This window comes from Podarcis pityusensis (assembly GCF_964106645.2).
Source record: "Podarcis pityusensis genome assembly, chromosome: 8".
NCBI lineage: Eukaryota > Metazoa > Chordata > Lepidosauria > Squamata > Lacertidae > Podarcis > Podarcis pityusensis.
The window spans coordinates 13688779-13710486 of record NC_138033.1 but is presented as its reverse complement, the minus strand read 5'-3'; the positions used below and the strand labels follow the sequence as shown (position 1 = coordinate 13710486).

Genomic DNA, 21708 nt, shown 5'->3' with positions numbered 1-21708 from the left:
CAGCCAGCCTCTGGGGGTCTTGGAACATTGTATCCATGAATGCCAAAATCCCGCCTTTCTTCTCCTTCACTTCTGTTGCTCTTAAAGCTTCTCCAGTCTCCTCATTCAGGGACTGAATTGCTGGCCTGTATCTTCCCCAGAGGGATGCGGGTAGCGCTGTGGTCTAAACCACTGAGCCTCTTGGCTTCCCGATCACGGGGTGAGCTCCCGTTGCTCTGTCCCAGCTCCTGCCAACCTAGCAGTTCAAAAGCACACCCGTGCAAGTAGATAAATAGGTACCACTGTGGTGGGAAGGTAAACGGCGTTTCCATGTGCTCTGGTTTCCGTCACGGTGTCCCGTTGCACCAGAAGTGGTTAAGTCATGCTGGCCACATGACAAGGAAAGCTGTCTGTGGAGAAACGCTGGCTCCCTTGGCCTGAAAGCGAGATGAGCGCCACAAGCCCATAGTTGCCTTTTACTGGACTTAACTGTCCGGGGGCATTTACCTTTTTTACCTTTCTTCCCCAGAAGACACAGCCTCAGACTCTGGCTTATCTGATGGTTGCCTGGCTTCCAACTCTTCCTCTCTTCCTCATGAGAACAAACAGATTATTCCCTGGGAAAAAGGGGGTGGGCTGTCCTCTCTAAACTCAGACAGCTCGCATCTGCAGAGTTAGCCCTTTGCTAGCTCAGCTCAATTTCTGAGGCTGACTGTCCTGCTATGCTCTGGGGGGCCATGTTCCTGACGACCCCTATCAATCCAGCCACCTAAGATGGTCACCACACCTTGCCTCATGGGTGGGACCATCCTGCACCTTGATATGCCAAACTACACATTCAACACCATCACTATGTAACCAGCACACAAATACCAAATGGGGGAAAGCATTTACAGCTCTGTGACTCCAGTGTATGAAGTCCGTCTTTTTTGAAGGATGCTATCACCGGATGCCCTAGGTATAAAAGGTTTGCCTACATGGAGATAGAGGTTCCTAAATATCTACCCAACTACTTGCTGGTTTGTCCCATCTATGAGGACTTAGTATAGTTAAAGCTATGGTTTTCCCAGTAGTGATGTATGGAAGTGAGAGCTGGACCGTAAAGAAGGCTGATCAACGAAGAATTGATGCTTTTGAATTATGGTGCTGGAGGAGACTCTTGAGAGTCCCATGGACTGCAAGAAGTTCAAACCTATCCATTCTTCAGGAAATCAGCCCTGAGTGCTCACTGGAAGGACAAATCGTGAAGCTGAGGCTCCAATACTTTGGCCACATCATGAGAAGAGAAGGTTCCCTGGAAAAGACCCTGATGTTGGGAAAGATTGAGGGCACAAGGAGAAGGGGACGACAGAGGACGAGATGGTTGGACAGTGTTCTCGAAGCTAGCAGCATGAGTTTGACCAAACTGCAGGAGGCAGTGAAAGACAGGAGTGCCTGGCGTGCTAAGGTAGATGGGGTCACGAAGAGTCGGACACGACTAAACAACAACAACAACAACAATGAGGACTTAAGAGAAGTTTTGTTCAACTGAGAGATAGATTGGGTATATGATTAACTTTTTATTAAGGGACAAGTGCCCATACACCTCTGAAAAAGTGGTCTGTTCTGCTTTTACAGTGACGATTAAAAGGAGGAAAAATTATTCTGCGTTTATCCTGTTTTATTTATTTTATATTTTGTAATTGCTTCAGCTAAACCAACAAATAATAATTGCATTTGTATCTGAAACAGAACTAAGAACGAAAATTTTATTTCCCATAACCATTTATTTTGTTTTGTAATGATCATAATAAAAATTATTTGTTAGTGATACACTAGAGGGTTCTTTGTAGTTAGAATCTACAACCCACACATTTTTGACCCATTTTTCTCTGCCCCTTGCTTCCCTTTACCCCCACCAAAAGCAAAATAGAAAGATCCACAGATCCTGAGTCCAGGATTTCACCACTAGGCCTCCAGTTCCCCCTCACTGCCATGGATTTTGCAATGCACAAGGAGGAGGTCTACACTGTCCTATTTACCCTTCATGTTCAGGCTGGTGTGAGATTCCTGAAGCATTATAGCATCTTTTTTGGGTAATAAAAAGGACATATCCCCCAGATCCAAGTGTTCTTCTGTGGATGGCACAAAAATCTGTTGTTCCACAGCCTTGGAACGTGAAATCGGGGAGATGTTTGGGGGCTAGAAGAAAAGGAAAGAAATGTTGACATTAGTCCTTTACCCAGGTACTAGGAGATTGTGCTTGTGAGGCTAAATGACAATTTTAGTTAGTTTTAAAATGTGTATATTTAAGAAATCTGAAAAATATAATTTCATTAGAACATGAATAAATAAAATTTTCAACATGAAGTTCGGATAAAAATAAACTCATATGTAATTCAGAATGGCCATCATACCCAAAGGAGTCTCAAGATTATTAATAAACAATTTATCTGTCAGGCCTCAGGAAATCAGAAAAGAAGGGGGCAGCCCCCTCCATTCCTCCTCAGTCCAGCCTCTGACATTATATTTATAAAATATAATGAAAGTAGAGAATCTGAAAACAGGCCTAATTAACTAGATTAAGCAGATCAAATTCTTGTGTGCAGCTGAGTTGCAATAAAATGGGAGGAACTCTATCCCTGCTATCTCCTGGGCAAGTTAAAATCACATGCTGTGGCCACACAGCAAGATTTGAAAACAACACTCCCTCCCTGGTGTGGGAACCTTGAGTGTTTTAACCTGGCATGAGACAACAGTGTGATGCAGCGACACACAAACAAAAAGCTGGAGATGCACTTCATTGTCTCTCAGGACGGTTGGATGCCCACTGAGGCTTCCTCATTGCCCCACTGTGATCTAAGCATCCATAGAATCCTCCTTTTATTTTACAAGTTTCCAAGAGCAGAAATTCTGGTGCACAGAATTAGTTAGCCAGATACTGCTCATTGTCACAGAATTTAAGAAAACTTGTTACATGCCTTTTACATAATAAATGTGCTTTTTGAGCAAGGGGGACACATTTTGTCCTCGACTGCAACCCAATGGTGGACAGATCCAGATGCAACTGGGGTGAAGCAATGAATGCACTTTTTACTTTTGTTCAGAAGGGTGTTTTTAACAACAACAACAACAACAACAACAACAATAATAATAATAATTTTTATTTATTTATACCCCGCCCTCCCCAGCCAAGGGGAATATTTTGTTATTGGTTTCAGAACTCACAGAGTTAAAGAGTTCTGGTGACGTCTCTTTCCTGAGGCGTGGTTAGAAACACTTAAGGGAGGGGTTTGACGCTGAGTGTTTCAGTCTGCCTCTGGGACGCTATGCGAGAGGGAGAATGTGTCAGTTCTCGCCAGGTCTGAATTTATGGTGTTATTCTACATGATTAAAGGCAAGAGAAGATAAGGAATGCCTTGTGTCTGCTCTGAATTATTACCCACACTGTTGCAATTGCTTCTCACCGCTGTGTTCGCTCTGCTACCGGCAAGAGAGAGAGGCAGGAAGGATCGTTGGATCGGCACGGACAACAGCAAAGCTGCGCAAGCGGAGGCGTGCCAGGCTCCATGTTTAGCCTCTGTTTACACTCTTGTCCGGCATAATCCAACAGGTTATGGATGCTTGCCAACGCTTTGAAGCATTGCAGGAACGTCCCACGTGTGGGGGAAGCCAGCAAGCTAGCTGAAAAGTTGCTGGGGCCAGCTGGAGCTCTGGAGCTGTTTCTCTGAGGCTGGAAGAAGCTCAGCTGGGAGGAGCCGATCTGCTGGACCGGGAGCTGGAGAGCTGCTGTTTGTTTACGTGAGTACGCTGGGCCCCGGGGGAAGATGGCAGATGACCAAGAGGTGCTTGAAGCTCCGCTTGAGAAGCTTGAGGAGCTCACCACCCAGTCGTGGGAAACCTGGGTCAGGAAAGTGAGAGCCTGGTTTTGGGCAACAGGGCTGTAGGAGAAAATGCAGAGAGAGAAAGCTATGAGAGCTGAGATCTGCATGTTGAGAGCAAGCGTACATGCTAAGCTATTGCCGCATTTGGAAGGCATTGAGTCGGCCTGTGAAGCCTGGAAAGTGCTGAGGGGTTTGTGTCAAAGCTCAGCAGGAGGCCAGGAGCAGGATGACGCCGAGTGCTCAGCCAGAAGCCCTGATTTTACAGCCTCACGGAGTGCTGTTGGAGGTGTCGGGGGGGCAGAGAAGCCCAAAGGCCAGTTTGGAAAAATTCCCACTGTGTATGACGAGGAGGAGTGCCATTTCAGAGGGGGCGGAGCTGGCCCAGAAGCTTTGCTAGCTGAGAGCTCACCCCAGTGTTTTTCCACTCGTCGCTGCTACGTTTATATTCTCCTGACCATCTGCGTCGCAACTGCCCACAGAGAGCAAGGGAGACAGGGCAGGATGTCTCCAAGGTCGTTTCCCATGGGAATCAGCCGGGTTTCCATGGCAACCAGTCCAGCAGAGGGGGCAGGCGTGGGAAGTCGCAGGAAGGACGTGACTCAGAGAAGGGAGACTGTTATCATCTCACGGCTTCTCTGGCAACTTTGAAAAACAATTCCAGCAGGGACACAGATGTAAAGTGGATTGTTGATTCGGGAGCGAGTCATCACCTCATTGGAACGCCAGCTGCTGGGGAGCTGCGGAATTGCAGGGCTGTTTCAGCTGGAATGACTGTTACATTAGCTGACGGGACAAAAAAGAAAGTTTCTAATGCTGCAAATGTATATGTTTCTGTTTTGCAGGCGGAGCTGGAGTGTTTCATTGTACCAGGGATGAAGTGTTGCCTGTTATCGATACCTGCTCTTGCGAAGCAGGGGTACAAAATTTGTTTTGAAAATGATACCTGTTCCATTTTCAGAGGGGGGAGACAACTTGTCAACGTGGAATGCAAGAACAATCTCTTTGTTCTGGAAACACCTCTGGAGGGTGGGGGGAATGCAGGGAAAGCACAGGCGCAGTGTGCTAGTGTTCCCAGCCATGATTCATGTGTTCATATATGGCACAAGAGAATGTCTCATGCTTGTTTGGAAGATGTTAAGAGGTTGCCAGGCTGCACCAAAGGTTGTAAAATCACACCATGTGAGGGATCCCTAGTGTGCAGGGCATGCAGCAAGGTTCAAAGGTGCAGGTTTCCCGGGGTAAAGAGGGTAACCACAAAACCTTTTGAGTTGGTTCACACAGACCTTACAGGGCCAATGAAGTGTGAGAGTCTGGGTGGGGCCAGGTATCTGCTGACAGTGGCAGATGATTTTTCTCAGAATTTATGGTGTTTCTCTCTCAGGACGCAGAGGGAAGCGGCGCAACTCATCCAGGATTGGGTTGCGGAGGTGGAACTAAGGTTCTCCACCAAAGTGCAAGAGTTCAGGAGCGACCGTGGGTCACAGTTCACTGGGTCTGCTCTGAAGGAGTTCTTCAAGGAAAAGGGAATTCGTCACCAGGTGACGGGTGCAAAGTCTCCTCAAGAGAGAGGCGTGGCAGAGCACAGGAGTGAAACACTGGCTGAAGTTGTCAGGGTTTTGCTGTGCGACTCTGGGCTGCCTCAGGGCTTTTGGAGTGAGGCTTGGAAGTTTGCCAGCTTTGTTTTTAACAGGTCCTACAATCACGATGTAGGTGACACACCGTATTTTCTGTTGCACAAGAGGAAGCCACAGGTGCATTTCTTCCGTTCGTTTGGTTCCAGGGCTTCAGTGCCAATACCAACAGCGCAACGGAAGGAGGGTGGTCCTAGGTACCAGGACATGATCTTCTGTGGGTATGATCCTGCAACAAATGGGTGGAAGTTTGCATACCCAGAGGGTGATCAGACCAAGCTGCTGGTCAGCAAGCATGCTGAGTTCTTTGAGCAGGGTGGTTGGTCACAGCCTAGGGTTGGTTCTGATTTTCTCTCAGAATGCTTGTCCGATTCTGAGGGGGAGGAAAGGGAGGAAGAAAGGGAGGAAGGAGAGGCAGAGGCGGTGCCTGTTGCTGAAGACCAGGTTGCTGATGATGGTCAAGCACAGGGGTGGGTTTCTCCACAGGTTAAGAGGGAACCCAAGAGTGAGCCTTCATCTCCTGTTAGCCAAGTGCAGGAGGCCCGAAGACGCAGCAAGTCAGAGGGGGAGTCTTCTGAGCTTGCTGGAGACACACTTGCTGACCCCAGTGGGTCAGGAGAAGCACCCGAGGTTGTGCTCCGGCGGTCAACTCGGACCACAAAGGGGGTTCCACCTGAGAGGTTTCAGGTCACCAGTGCGTGGGTTGGTTTCGCACAGTGTGATTCTGGGAGTGTGGAAGGGATTCAACAATTGCCTGGGATAGATGCCAGTGGGAGGCAAAAGGCAATGGGAGGTGAGTTGAACTCAAAGAGGTCTGTAAATAGGGGTTCACAGTTTCCCTCAGGATTCGTGATGAGAGGGGGTGTTATTGGTTTCAGAACTCACAGAGTTAAAGAGTTCTGGTGACGTCTCTTTCCTGAGGCGTGGTTAGAAACACTTAAGGGAGGGGTTTGACGCTAAGTGTTTCAGTCTGCCTCTGGGACGCTATGCGAGAGGGAGAATGTGTCAGTTCTCGCCAGGTCTGAATTTATGGTGTTATTCTACATGATTAAAGGCAAGAGAAGATAAGGAATGCCTTGTGTCTGCTCTGAATTATTACCCACACTGTTGCAATTGCTTCTCACCGCTGTGTTCGCTCTGCTACCGGCAAGAGAGAGAGGCAGGAAGGATCGTTGGATCGGCACGGACAACAGCAAAGCTGCGCAAGCGGAGGCGTGCCAGGCTCCATGTTTAGCCTCTGTTTACACTCTTGTCCGGCATAATCCAACATATTTCTTCTGGACAAGCAAGTGGCATTATGAGAGTTAAAGGACACAGTCCAGGCAGGCAAAACACTAAGGAAGGGTGCAGAATGGGGCCAGTTAGAGATGTGGACCCTCTCACATTTCTAGTAATATGCAAGGGAAAGGGAAGGGAGGGGGAGCATAGGAGAACAGGGGTGAGTCTGTGTGACCCATCCGATGACTAGGCCCTTTCCCCTGTCTAAGTAGCAATGTTACCTCTAAAAAGAGATCCTTTAAAAACAACACACTGGGTCTCATTCTCAAGGCAGTTGATGGTCTTCTCACTTTTACACTGTGTGGTTCCTTTGGAGAAGCAGGCTGGGCACTTCAGGCCATTTTCAGCCAGCACGTTGCGATCAGGAACTGCCAAAATCAAAAGTATAGTGAGCATGTTAATGGTTTTACAGTGGTACCTCGGGTTACATACGCTTCAGGTTACAGACTCCGCTAACCCAGAAATATTACCTCGGGTTAAGAACTTTGCTTCAGGGTGAGAACAGAAATCGTGCTCCGGCGGCACAGCGGCAGCTGGAGGCCCCATTAGCTAAAGTAGTGCTTCAGGTTAAGAACAGTTTCAGGTTAAGAACAGAACTCCGGAATGAATTAAGTACTTAACCCGAGGTACCACTGTATCTGTTTTTGTACCTGTATGTTATATTATTGTAATTCACCCTAGGGCTTTACAGTTTTGGTGGGGCACCTGCAAGTATTATTGGATGAAAAGATTATCTAGACCCAGTCTGGGTTTAGGATTGACAATGGGACAGATTCAGGCAAGGCCTGGTTGGAAAGGTTACGCATCCCTTCTCAGGCAGAGATGTAGCTGCCCAGTAGGTCCCTCTTCTTCACAGTTTCTCCTCATGCCTGCTTCTTCGCCCTCCCTGCCTCTCCACCCCTTGAGAGGCCCTAATAGTGCTGACCTGCTCAACCCATATAGCCATCTGGGGCTGTCTCACCCCATTTGAATGAGGCCCAGGTCCTCCGAGTACTGCTGATTGACTACCTATCCAGCCTTTGGCCAAATCCAATGCAAAGCCCTAACATGTTGTGGATTTTAAAATTATACAGAAACTTACGGCTGAGAGTTGCATTGTTACACAGTTCAGTGTTGCAGCAGTGCTTCTTCATCTCAAAGAATTTACCATCCCCTGCAGTGAAGCTGTAATTGCCTGAGAAACAATTGTCGGATGACGTGCATTTACTCAAAAGTTGCGCTCGGAGTTCTACTATGAAAAAGAAATTGAAAGAAATATCTAGATCTGGGGAAAATATTCAGGACCATTGCTCCTAAGGCACATTCATTGTAATGGTTCCAATTTTCTTTGATGCCTGAATCAGGACCTTTTCAAACTAACAATATGGAGAGTATTATTAAATTTGGCAATCAAAAGTAAGGTGCTGTTTGTTTGTTTGTTTGTTTGTTTGTTTGTTTGTTTAAATGCGTGTGCACTGCTATAACATAAGAGGAAAAAATATCAAAATGTTTTTCATACATTTCATACATACCGTATTTTTCACTCCATAGGGCGCACCTAGTTTTATTCCCCTCCCCCCAGCCCCAAAGAGCAAAGAAACCAAGACAGCCAGTGGGATCCATCCCACTGGCTGTCTTGGATTCCTCTTTAGCCATGCACAACCTCTCCAGCCGGGAGAGGCTGCGTGGGGCTTCGATTTTAGCCGCGGGGCTGGGGTGGGGGAAGCCCGAGCTTCCCCCAGCCCCCAAAACAGGTCCTGGAGCGGAGACAAAGTTGTGCAGCTGCCCAAAGCCTGCTCACCAGGCTTCGGGCTGCAGGCTGCTGTCCGCAAGCCTTCGGAGCCCGGCGGGAGTTCCCACCGTGCTCTGAAGGATTGCGGATAGCTTCCTGAAGACTGGAGAGCGAGAGGGGTCGATGCGCACCCACCCCTCTCGCTCTCCAGGCTTCAGCGAAAGCCTACGTTCGCTCCATAGGACGCACACACATTTCCCCTTCATTTTTGGAGGGGGAAAAATGCGTCCTATAGAGCGAAAAATATGGTAAAAGATACAAGAAAAACCACATTAAAAGTAAATCAATAGATATCAATTAACCAGTGTGGAAAGATCTATTCTTAATGATCTGCATAGCCCAGGTGGAACAGAATAGTCTTCTGCAGGCATTTATGAGTTCAGCTCTCTGCCACAAGCAGTAGTCTTTTGCCTCATTAATCCATAGGACCAATCTCTTTTTTTATGTTTGCAATTAATTTGTATAATGCTTTAAATTTGGAATGTATGCAGAACTTCATTTCACATCAAATTTCAAGCACGAGGACTCATGCCTTCTTCTATACATCTGACAATACATGTGCCATACACTGCACTCTCTCTGCTAGTCGATCATAACAGTTTGTAGGGTGGGGGAAATGCTTCCCTGAACTCCTGTTGCCCAGTGCAAGACACTTGGCAAGACACTTGCATTGCATCAGCCTTACTGCCCACTTGCCCCTCTCCCTCCAAGAATGTACCAGTGATGTTGGAACAGATGGTCAAGTGAGCACCACCATCCCACCCAGGATTGCCCCAAGGCATTTTGGCGCCTCAGACGAACCAGAAATGGCACCCATGTCCTTCTTGGTAGAGGGGGTGGGTGAATCAGGATCAAGCAAGGGGATCAAAACAACCTTAACCAATGTTGAAGTATGAAAGAAGTTCATCAGGTTGGAGGGGCCCACACTGAATCAAGCTGGGTAACGGAAACCCTTTTTAATAGGTGAACTACAAGAATACTCCCTTAATGTTGGTTCCTTCCTAATCATTTCATCACTGAGAGTTATTTCAAAATTACTTGAGGGGGGAGGGGGAGCCATGAAAGTGTGAAGCACCTTCATTTCCCATCCCAATTGCTCAGCTTTTGATTAGTTTTTTTATAGATCTGTGAAAGGAGTCTCTATTTCAATGTTATTTATGGCAAAGGGGATGTTCAGGTTATATTCTAGGCTTATTGTCTCGTTTGATAACTAAAACTAAATTGGAGTCCATTGGTTTGGGTCAATGGGGATTTCTAGTTAATGCAAATCAAGTTCCCCAAGCTTGGAGATAAGCACCCAGATTCAGCCACTGGTTGTGAGCAGGTGATGTTAGATTCCCCATTTTCAAATGTAAGCCATTCCTTACTTCAGGATGGGAAGCTGTGATCCTCCAGATGTTGTTGGACTGCATCTCCCATCATCCCTGACTGGTGGCCTGGCTAGCTGAGGCTGATGAGAGTTCTAATTCATCTACAGCTGAAGTGCCACAGCTTCCTCACTTCACTTTTTTCATAGGTGAGTTGCCCCAGCGTAGACTTCTATATGCTATTAGAACCCTTAAAGTTCAACTATCTTAACCTGGATCTAATCAAACAGTAAAAGACAAAAAAAATCAGGCAAATCTTACTTATATTTGTACGCAGAACACTGGCCTCACAGGAATCTTTATCGGAGTCACAAGTTGTTTCAAGATAGCTATTGTATGTCATTCCAGTCTTGTTATAATTATATCTGCAGTGCAGAGGTAATGCTGAAGACAGAAGCAAAAGTTTACTTCATGAATTATTAATTATTATTATTATTATTATCATTAACATTATTATTAATTGGTTTTGCAGTTTGCTAAGTGACACACAAAGGAGGAGGTGAGAGTCAATTAATACTTCTAAATTAAAAGGGGTTCAATTTTAAAAGCATTTTAATAGAATAGAATGAATAAAACACTCATTAATTAAAACTCTTGAAGCCATTGCCCAGAATACCAGTTAAATTATTTCCAAGAGGTGGGAAGGTGAACTCCCCCTTTCCCATGGCCAACCTTCCCCCCCATCCAGACTCTCACTTAAATATATTTTCTTCCCACTGTTTGGTTACAAACTTACATCTTAGCACAATTAAACTATGGAATTTTCTACAAGAGGTAGTCAATGCCACTAATTTGAATGGCTTTAGAAGGGAATTAGACAAATTGATGGAAAATAAGATTCTCAGCTGCTACTAACCATGATGCCTATGTACTACCTCCAGTATAAAAAGTTGCATATTTCAGATATCAGTTGCTGGAACTCAGAGTAAGCCAGAGTGTTGTTTCATAATCATTGGGTTGGCCAGTGTGAGGACAGGATCCTGGACTAGGGATGAACCAATCTATCAATTTAACTTACTTTCAGTTTCTATTTTTCCGATTTATTTTTTTATCTGCATCCACTTCCTCCAAGAATCTCAAGGCTGTGTACATAGTTTTTCCCTCCCTATTTAATCCTCGGAAGATTCCTGTGAGGTATTTATAATTTATCTCTATGACATCATTTATCTGGATGACTGTGAAGGAAAAGTTTGTTTTTGCTGGGGCAGGTTGGGTCCCCAAGTATTTCCTTTTTCTTTTTCCCATGCCAGAAAATGGTTAATGTATGGCACCATCTGATTGGCAAAGGTTCCAGGAGGGGGAGTTGAAAAGGAGAGAATATGGAGAGAAAGAAGGAGTGCGTTTTGGAGGGAGTGTTGGGAGGAGGTTTTGGAGTAGGTTGGGATTGAGAGGTTGGGTGGATAGGTAGGAAGATAGGGAGGGAGTGTTGGTTCTGGGCAGAAACATCCACTCTGAGGAAAATATCACACGCTAGAGAAAGGAGTCTCTGAGCTTAGTGTGAAGGACAGTGTGTGGTGTCCTGTAAGAGCATTTAGGCCAGGAATTAACTGGGGGGCTGAGGTTGAGACAGGAGAAGTAGAAGCTGTAAAGAGACAGTGTACTTATTCCAGTCAGGAGGGGAGAGATTCTTCTAGTAAGAGAAGACTCCCAAACCAGTGAAACCTTGGAGTGCCTCAACAGCAGGGTTGTCTAGGGGTGTGTAACTGACAGAAAGTACCACCTTGTTAAGAACCAAAGTATTAAGTGTGAACAACTGAGGAAACCTTGACGTGAAATAACATTGTAGACTGAAGTATTCTCAGTTTTATCTACTCGTGTCATAAACTTTCTTGTTAAATAAAATTGTTATTGTTTATTTGAGCAAATCCTGCCCGAAACTCCTAATTATTAAATTTTACTTCACGCAAATCCCCTACAAGATAATCTGAGGTAGACTGTGGAAATCCGTGGGATTGGTGTTCGGTGAGTTGGGTGCACTATACTTAAGTGACAGGATGGGCCCAGGGGAAAAAGAGTCGTCGGGCCCATCATAATGACAACACAAGAAATATTCATGACTTAATTCTCTGCTACTTTCTCTTGGTAACCCTGCCCTCCTTGCTCTCTGGGGTGTTGATCTGCACTTCTATTTTTTTTTTTAAAAGCAATTTATTGGGTTTTACAATAGAAATAGACATAATAAACAATATAACATTTGTCTTAACATAGTTTCACATTTTCTTTGGACTTCCTCACATCTCCCGCTCCCACTTTCATCGTTATAACATTTTGTCAGCAATTTATCATCTTATTTAGATTCTTATATCCCTTCTATGTTTCATAACCTTATAGTTCTCAAAAGGGAGTTAAATTTTCACAGTCTTACTTATTTTCTTAAAAACTTCTAAATTTAGTGGTGCTCAGTTATTTTGGTCTAGCATCTTATTTAGCATTCACTCAAATTACAATGTTTTTGTAAATAGTTCTTGAATTTCTTCCAATCCTCCTCAATCCTCTCTTCTCCCAGGTCACGAATTCTGCCGGTCATTTCAGCCAGTTCCATGTAGTCTATCAGTTGCATCTGCCATTCTTCCAGTGTGGGTAGATCTTGAGTTTTCCAGTGTTTTGCGAGAAGTATCCTTGCTGCTGTTGTTGCATACATAAAAAATGTCTGGTCCTTCTTTGCCACCCCTTGGCCGACAATACCCAAAAGGAAGGCCTCTGGTTTCTTAGTGAAGGTATATTTAAATACCTTTTTCAATTCATTATAAATCATTTCCCAGAACGCCTTCACTTTAGGGCAAGTCCACCAGAGGTGGAAGAACGTTCCCTCACACTCTTTACATTTCCAACACTTATTATCCGACAGGTGGTAAATTTTTGCAAGTTTGACTGGGGTCATATACCATCTATAAATCATTTTCATTACATTTTCTTTCAAAGCGTTACATGCAGTAAATTTCAATCCATTACTCCACAACCTTTCCCAGTCCTCAAACATGATATTATACCCAATGTCCTGTGCCCACCTTATCATAGCCGATTTAACCGTTTCATCTTGTGTATTCCATTTCAACAGCAAGTTATACATCCTTGAAAGTACCTTAATCTTTGGTTCTAACAATTCTGTTTCTAGTTTCGATTTCTCCACCTGGAACCCTAGTTTCTTATCATTTTTAAAAACTTCTTTAATCTGAGCGTAATGTAACCAATCTCGCACTTTGTCTTTCATTTTCTCCAAACTCTGCAATTTCCAATTGTCTCCATCCTTTTCTAGTATTTCCCAATATTTTGGCCATTTAGCTTCCATATTGGGTCTTTTTCGGGCCTTAGCTTCCAGAGGTGAAAGCCACCTTGGTGTTTTATTTTCCAGCAAGTCTTTATATTTTGTCCAGACATTAAACAGTGATTTTCTGACAATATGGTTCTTAAAGGCCTTATTTGCTTTAACCTTGTCATACCATAAATATGCATGCCATCCAAAAGTATTGTTAAACCCTTCCAGATCTAACACATCAGTGTCTTCAAGAAGTAGCCAGTCTTTTAGCCAGCAGAACGCTGCGGCTTCATAATACAACTTTAGGTCTGGCAGGGCAAAGCCCCCTCTTTGTTTTGCGTCAGTCAGTATCTTAAACTTAATTCTGGGCTTTTTGCCCTGCCAGACAAACTTAGAAATATCTCTCTGCCACTTCTGAAAGCACTCCTTTTTGTCCAAAACCTGAAGTGTTTGAAATAAAAACAACATCCTTGGCAATACATTCATCTTGATAGCAGCAATTCGGCCTAACAAAGAAAGTTTCAGTTTTGACCAACTATCTAAGTCTCTCTTAATTTCTGTCCAGCATTTTTCATAGTTGTCCTTAAATAGACTTAGATTTTTTGCTGTTATGTTTACCCCTAGGTATTTTACTTTCTTAACCACATTAAGTTCCGTCTCATTCTGAAACCGTTCTGACTCTGTATCAGTCAAATTTTTTCCCAAGACCTTAGTTTTCTGTTTATTTAATTTAAACCCAGCCACCCGACCAAAGTCATTAATCAGTTGTAATACTCTTTTCGTACTAGGCTCTGGCTTCTGCAGGGTCAAAACCAGGTCATCTGCAAAAGCTTTTAATTTGTATTGTTTCTGTCCGACCTGAATTCCTTCCACCAACCGATCCCCTCTAATCATATTCAATAGCACTTCCAGAACCGAAATGAATAACAAAGGGGAGATAGGGCAACCTTGTCGTGTCCCTTTTTCAATTTTGAACTCTTCTGTAACCACATTATTAACTATCAATTTAGCTTTCTGTTCTGAATATATCGCCTCAATCCCATTCTCAAAACCCCGTCCCACTCCCATCTCTTTTAAATTTCCCATCATAAATTTCCAGGAGATATTGTCAAAGGCCTTCTCCGCGTCTATAAAAATTAAAACTGCTTTTGTATTTATATCTGTTTGCAAAAGTTCCAAAATGTCAATAATGTTCCTTGTATTAGCAAACAGATGTCTACCTGGGAGAAAGCCGGCCTGGTCCTTATGAATTACTTCATTTAAAACTTTTTTAAATCTACTTGCCAAAATGTCTGCAAATATTTTGTAATCCACATTTAGAAGGGATATGGGACGATAGTTCTTAAGTTGTGTCTTTTCAGCTTCCGACTTTGGTATTAATGTGATGAACGCTTCCTTCCACGACTCCGGTGCCCTCTTCCCCTCCATAATTTCATTGCTGACCTCCATCAGAGGTTGTATCAAATAGTCTTTTAATGTCTTATAGTACTTGGAAGTCAGCCCATCTGGCCCTGGAGATTTGCCGAGTTGCATGTTCTGAATGGCTTGTTCAATCTCCTGTCGTGTTATTTTAGAATTCAGGATTGTCCTATTTTCTTGTGACAATTTAGATAGTCCATTTTTTGCCAAAAATTGTTTAATCTCAACTTCGTCTTGCGGCCCTTGGGTGTATAGTTTTTTGAAATATCTCTGGAAACACTTTCTAATGTCCACTGGATTCTGAATGTTTTTTCCATCAACCTCTAAGTTTGTAACCGTATTTAATCTTTGTCTTCTCTTCAACTGCCAAGCTAGCAGTTTTCCACATTTATTCGCCGACTCAAACGTTTTTTGTTTCATTAATTTAACCTTCCATTCAATTTCCTGATTTATCAGTTTAGAATATTGTGTTTGATAAAGTTTAATTTCTCTCAGAGTTGGCTGTGACTTCGGATTCACTCTTAATTTCTTCTCTAATTCTTTTATTTTATCCAAGATCTTATCTTTTTTCTCATTTTGTGTTCTTTTCTTTACTGCATTCTGTTGTATCAAGAATCCCCTCATTACAGCTTTGCTTGCGTCCCAGACGATTCTTTTTTCCACCGTGGTATTCATATTTATCTCAAAATAATCCTTCAAAACTTTTTGGGCCTTCTTGGTAATTTCCTGATCTCTGAACAAATTGTCATTCATCTTCCATCTAAAGGATCCAGTTGGTAGTAGTGTCATATCCATCTTTACTGCATTATGGTCGGAACAGGTCTTTGGGCAGATTTCCACTTTTCTGACCTTAGGTGCCAGGCCTCTAGAAATCCATATTTGGTCGATTCTTGTCCAGGTCAGTTGGGCTTCAGAAAAGAATGTTCCCTCTCTTCCTAGTGGGTTCTTTGTCCTCCAGATGTCAATCAAATCCATATTGTCAGTCATTTCAAAAAAGGTTTTAGGTAGTCTGCCGTCTTTTGTAACATTTTGACTTTGTGACTTGTCCATGTTAGTTGATACGACCCCATTCATATCTCCCATCATTATGATGTTGTTGTAGTCCAGATAGTCCAGCATTGTCTCCTGCAGCTTCTTGTAAAATTCCGATTTCCCTTCATTGGGTGCATAGATTCCTAATATCAACAGTTTCTCTCCTTGATATTGTATCTCAATAGCCAAAATTCTTCCATGTTCATCTTTAAATAAGAATTTAGGTGACAGGCTCTCTTTTGCATATATCACCACGCCTCTCTTCTTAACTTTATCCGACGATACAAATTCCTGGCCCAATCTTTTATTTATTAACACTTTTCTATGGAGCCTCGTCACATGTGTTTCTTGTAGACAGATAATGTCCAATTGTTCTTTTTTTAATATGTAAAATATTTTCTTCCTTTTTCCCGGAATGTTACAACCATTAATATTCCAACTCAGCAATTGCAGAGACATCCTGGATTAATCTGGTTATTTCTCCAGGGGTGGTATCTTCTCTGAAACTTCAGGTTCCCCAGGTGCTGGTGTTGATGCTGGCGTTGCCCCAGGCCCAGAGGGTAATTCAATTCCTTTTTGAAGGTCCTCTCCGTGTGTAGCCAAAAATTTGTCTCTCTCTTCCAATGTTCTAACTTTAACCTTTCTCCCTCTAAAGGTAAAAGATATTCCTTGGGGGAATTCCCACCTGAATGGAATTGCGTTGCTCCTTAGTAGTTTAGCAAGTTCAGAATAGGCGGCTCTGAGATCCAGCAGTTGTCTTGGAATATCTTTATAAATTTCAATTCTTCTATCCAAAACCTCCAGTGACTTTCCGTAATGTAGGCCCAAAATCTTATCCCTTTCCTCCTTTGATCTCAATGTTATCAAACAGTCTCTGGGCCTCTCCTTCTTTATGAATCTTCCAAGTCTGAAAGCTGACACAATTTTAAAGTCCTTTTCTTCCAAATTCCAGAACTTGGAGAATTCTTTGGTCAAAAACTCAGTTAGATTTCCTTCTTCTGCCTCTTGTAATGATCTAATCCTCAAATTATTCTCACGATTTCGCAGTTCTATCATAGAAAGATAAATCTGATGTTCCCCAACTTGTTTAGTGAGTGGTCTTACCTCTTGCTCTAAATTTTCCAATTTTTGTCTGGTATCCTCAGCCAATTTCCGATTTTCTGCTGAGGCCTCGGTTAACTGTCCAATTGCTTGTGTATTCTGTACCACTTGTATGGTTAATTTATTTAGACATTCTGTATTTTTGTCAATCTTTGCTGATTGCACATCTACTTTCTTGTCCAAAGCTTCCAATTTTTCAAAGATTTTGTCTAGAACAGAAACAGATGCTCCTGAGGCCATATCTTCCAATTGTAACTGCTCTGCTTCACCCTCTCCCTCTTTTGCCTGTGACAAGGCAACTTCTTCAACTTCTACTTCTGAGGGCAAAGTAGGTACAGATGATCTACGTGTCTGCGAGGCTGAGGTTAGAGTTGTTAAAGTTGTTTGTCTAACTCTCCCTCTTTTTCTTGTGCCACTCATTCCAACGTTATCTATCAGTCAAGGTCACACTGAGTTATTCCCATGGGAATAGAAAGGCCCAGAGCAAGCAAACAACAAGGGAATCGAAAGTAAATGTACATGTAAAGTCACTGTTTTAATCCAATCCTCTAGAGGGAGCTTAAAATGTCTTTCAGAGTCTAATTTAATATCCAAGAACCTTCAGATACAAATGTTTAGCAGAGTTTATAAATGATCACTTTGTTACAGACAGTGCTTATTTGTCTCCAAAAAGAATGTTTCAAATTTAAAAGGTCTCAATACCCTCAGATTGTTGCAAGTTCCAATATACAGTATCCAAATCTGCAGTACTGACAGCTCAATCTCTCAATGCTCAGGCAGCTCCGGACTCTGGGTTTCACCTTCTAATTTGTAATCCAATAAAAGGAGGAAAGTCAAGTGCAAGTAATAATTCCAAATCTTTAACTTAAAGTCTTTACTTTAAGTTGCAAGTTCAGTAGATGCTTAGATCTGTAAAGTTTAAAATCTCTTTCTTTCAGCCTCCACTCCTCCAACTAGTTGCTTTTTTCAAGTTCAATGGCTGCGGAAGACGGACTTCCTGTTTCCACGTCTCTCCGCTTTCAGCCAAGTTCAAGCAAATTAAGATTTTTCATTTAAAGTCTCTAATTTAGAGTGATTCAGTCTTTACTCACGAATAAGTTGCTTTTCATCCGAATCCGAATTTTGACAGGAAAAGGGATCAGCGCTCACCGGCAGCAGCAGCGCGGCTTCGCTCCACAGACTGTGAAGCAGCTCTCAGTGCCGCAACCCCCCTCCACGCTCCGGAGCCCTTTACGGGGTTCCTTTCGCGTTTGGAGGGTCGCTCAAGGCGCCCACCGAGCCTCAAGACCCCAAGCTCTTGCTCCCTGGGGTTTTCCGGAGTGGGTCTCCGCTTCGCCGTAGCGGACGACCCGTTGTCTGTGGAGCCTCCTCTCCCGTTCAGAAGAGGACCGCCATTGCCGTTCGCGCTAACTCCCCTTCTCTACCAAGCTGCAAGTTCTTTTCAGTGTCCTCTAAAGGTAATTAAATGTTCCCCATCTTACCTGGAGAAAGCAGGACCAAGAGGAGGCATGCGCTCAGGAGTGCCTTCATCATTCTGGAAAGATTAGGAGACTCAGAGCAGAGATGGATCAACAAGGGAATTGGTGCAGGTAGAGGCTTATGTGGAGTTATTTATAGGCCATGATATCATGTCGCAGACAACACGTGGGAACAAATGGTTCAGTGAGGTCCGGGAATGGGTGTTGTTTGTTCACCACCAAGATAAAGAGGAACATACTGAAATTCAAAGCTCAGTGAAGGAGTTATCTATGATCTCATTAGTTGTTGATAGACACTTCTAAGATTTCTTTTTTGATATAGATAATTTACAATTTACAATGTAAATGATGAAGCACTCAAGAAAGCAATTTAGAGCCAAATAGGCAAGGGCAAAAGCCCTGAAGCCACCTACAAAATAGCCCCTCAAAATGCCTTCAGATGTCTTCCAAAAGTTCTATAATTACTTATCTCCTTGACATCTAATGGGAAGTCATTCCACAGTGTGGGTACCACTCGCAAGAAGGCCCTCTGCCTGGTTCTCTCTAACCTCATTTCTCACAGTGAGAAAACCTCCAGAAGGCCCTCAGAACTAGATCTCGGTGTTTGGGCTGAATTGTGGGTGGGGTGGAGACGCTCCTTCAGGAAAAGCCTGGATACTAGATCCATTCCAAGAAGGCTGGAAAGTGTAGAATGGGCTGTGGATGCAATGGAGGCTTTAAGCAGCAAAACTGATCCTGCTGTCTTCGACGTGGTTTCCAGAGGGTGAAAAGAATGAAGTGAGACCTCAGGAGTTGAATGTGCCAATGGCCGAGTGTGCCAGGTATGAATCAGCCACTTACACAACTACGAGGAAGGTCTCTATTAGAGCCAGCAATGGCCGTGGAGCTTTCTCTATTAGGGAGCTACACAAACATGGCTATTCTCTCTTTTTTTAAAAAAGAAAAGAAAATCCTTTTTATTCAGTTTTACACAATTTGTTTGAATTCAAGCATTAGTCACAATCATCAACATTTAGGATTCCCTCCACCCCTCCATGGTTTCCATTATCAAACATTTTCTACTGCATCATATATTTTCTCTATTTTTCTTAAAATAATCCATTTTTACCTTGGCTTTTAGTACATTGCAAGCGTTACTCAAATCCTGTCAAAGTTTTTAGTTCTTTACAGTGTTCTCTTAAGTAAATTGTATATTTTTTCCCATTCCCAAGTTACTATGTCCTGGTTTCTGATTTCCCTGGCCATTTTTGCCATTTTGGTGTTGTCCATCATCTACATCAACCATTCGTGCCTGGTCAAGACTTCGTCTTTTTTCCATCTTTGGGCCAGTAGTATCCACGCAGTTGTCCTCGCATACATAAATAATCATTTCTGCTCCTTTGTTATCTCTACATCTGAAATTCCTAGTAAAAAAGCTTCTGCCTCCCCCCAAACGTTGTTTTAAACATTTCTTCTGCTCATTATATATCATTTCCCAGAATCTTTTTGTTATCTTGCACATCCACCACATGTGGTAGAATGTGCCTTCCTTCTCTATACCCTTCCAATATATATTTGAAGTAGTTCTATACATCTTTGCTAATTTTGTAGGTGTTACATCATTTTCATATAGTTCTCCTTAAATGCACAGCATGCTGTTAATTTTAAGTCCTCCCTCCATAACTTTTCCCCAGATGAAAATTGAATACTGTGCCCAATATCTTTTGCCCATTGTATCATTAACGATTTAACTTCCTCATCTATAGTATGCCATTCTAGCAACAACTATACATTTTGGAAAGTAATTTCACATTGTTTTCTTTTTCAAACCTTGAAATTTCCCTACTAAACCCATTTTTCTTATCAATGTTAAACACATCATTTAATTGATGGTATTGCAACCAATCAATTAAGTCCCATGATTGGAATGTAATAATGGGGGGATACAATCTATTTCAGAGAAACAGACCAGACAAGAAAGGAGGAGGAGTGATGTTATATGTCAGGGATGTTTATACCTGTGAAGAGATCCAAGATTTAGAACCTGAAAGCCAAAGTGAGAGCATTTGGGTCAAAATTAAGGGAGAGAAGAATAACAGTGACCTCATTGTGGGAGTTTACTATAGATCCCCAAGCCAAACGGAGGACAGAGATGATGCCTTCCTGGAACAGATGGCCAAGCATGCAAAAGGAAGGGAGATAGTAGTAATGGGGGACTTCAACCACAAGGGCCATCGAGTCCAACCCCCTGCCAAGCAGGAAACACCATCAGAGCACTCCTGACATATGGTTGTCAAGCCTCTGCTTAAAGACCTCCAAAGAAGGAGACTCCATCCACACTCCTTGGCAGCAAATTCCACTGTCGAACAGCTCTTACTGTCAGGAAGTTCTTCCTAATGTTTAGGTGGAATCTTCTTTCTTGTAGTTTGGATCCATTGCTCTGTGTCCGCTTCTCTGGAGCAGCAGAAAACAACTTTTCTCCCTCCTCTATGTGACATCCTTTTATATATTTGAACATGGCTATCATATCACCCCTTAACCTCCTCTTCTCCAGGCTAAACATGCCCAGCTCCCTTAGCCGTTCCTCATAAGGCATCGTTTCCAGGCCTTTGACCATTTTGGTTGCCCTCCTCTGGACACGTTCCAGTTGGTCAGTGTACTTCTTGAACTGTGGTGCCCAGAACTGGACACAGTACTCCAGGTGAGGTCTGACCAGAGCAGAATACAGTGGCACTATTACTTCCCTTGATCTAGATGATATACTCCTATTGATGCAGCCCAGAATTGCATTGGCTTTTTTAGCTGCCGCGTCACACTGTTGGCTCATGTCAAGTTTGTGGTCAACCAAGACTCCTAGATCCTTTTCACATGTACTGCTCTCAAGCCAGGTGTCCCCCATCTTGTATTTGTGCCTCTCATTTTTTTTGCCCAAGTGCAATACTTTACATTTCTCCCTGTTAAAATTCATCTTGTTTGTTTTGGCCCAGTTCTCTAATCTGTCAAGGTCGTTTTGAAGTGTGATCCTGTCCTCTGGGGTGTTAGCCACCCCTCCCAATTTGGTGTCATCTGCAAATTTGATCAGGATGCCCTTGAGTCCATCATCCAAGTCGTTGATAAAGATGTTGAATAAGACCGGGCCCAAGACAGAACCCTGTGGCACCCCACTAGTCACTCTTCTCCAGGATGAAGAGGAACCCTTTGGGTTCGGTCAGTCAGCCAGTTACAAATCCACTGAGTAGTAGCATAGTCAAGACCGCATTTTACCAGCTTCTTTACAAGAATATCATGGGGCACCTTGTCAAATGCCTTGCTGAAATCAAGGTAGGCTACATCCACTGCGTTCCCTTCATCTACCAGGCTTGTAATTCTGTCAAAAAACGAGATCAGGTTAGTCTGACATGATTTATTTTTCAGAAATCCATGCTGACTATTGGTGATCACAGCATTCCTTTCTAGGTGCTCACAGACTGTTTGCTTAATGATCTGCTCCAGAATCTTCCCTGGTATTGATGTCAGACTGACTGGGCGGTAATTATTTGAGTCCTCTCTTTTCC

The 21708-nt window shown here is 43.3% G+C and overlaps 1 long non-coding RNA gene across 3 annotated transcripts in view; it reads right to left on the bottom strand.

Moving 5' to 3' along the window:
• Positions 1-1725: 1725 nt before the first annotated feature.
• Positions 1726-21708, bottom strand: part of LOC308484548 — a 410132-nt gene continuing 390149 nt past the window's right edge. Inside the window, exons 1-5 of one of the 3 annotated variants that reach the window (XR_013989965.1) lie at positions 18179-19250; positions 10151-10273; positions 7833-7982; positions 6973-7119; positions 1726-2160 (exon numbers count right to left, since the gene is read on the bottom strand). This is a non-coding gene — a long non-coding RNA (uncharacterized lncRNA). Of the gene's footprint in view, positions 2161-6972; positions 7120-7832; positions 7983-10150; positions 10274-18178; positions 19251-21708 lie in introns of those variants that run through there. The other 2 variants (XR_013989964.1, XR_013989966.1) reach the window with 2 other exon arrangements.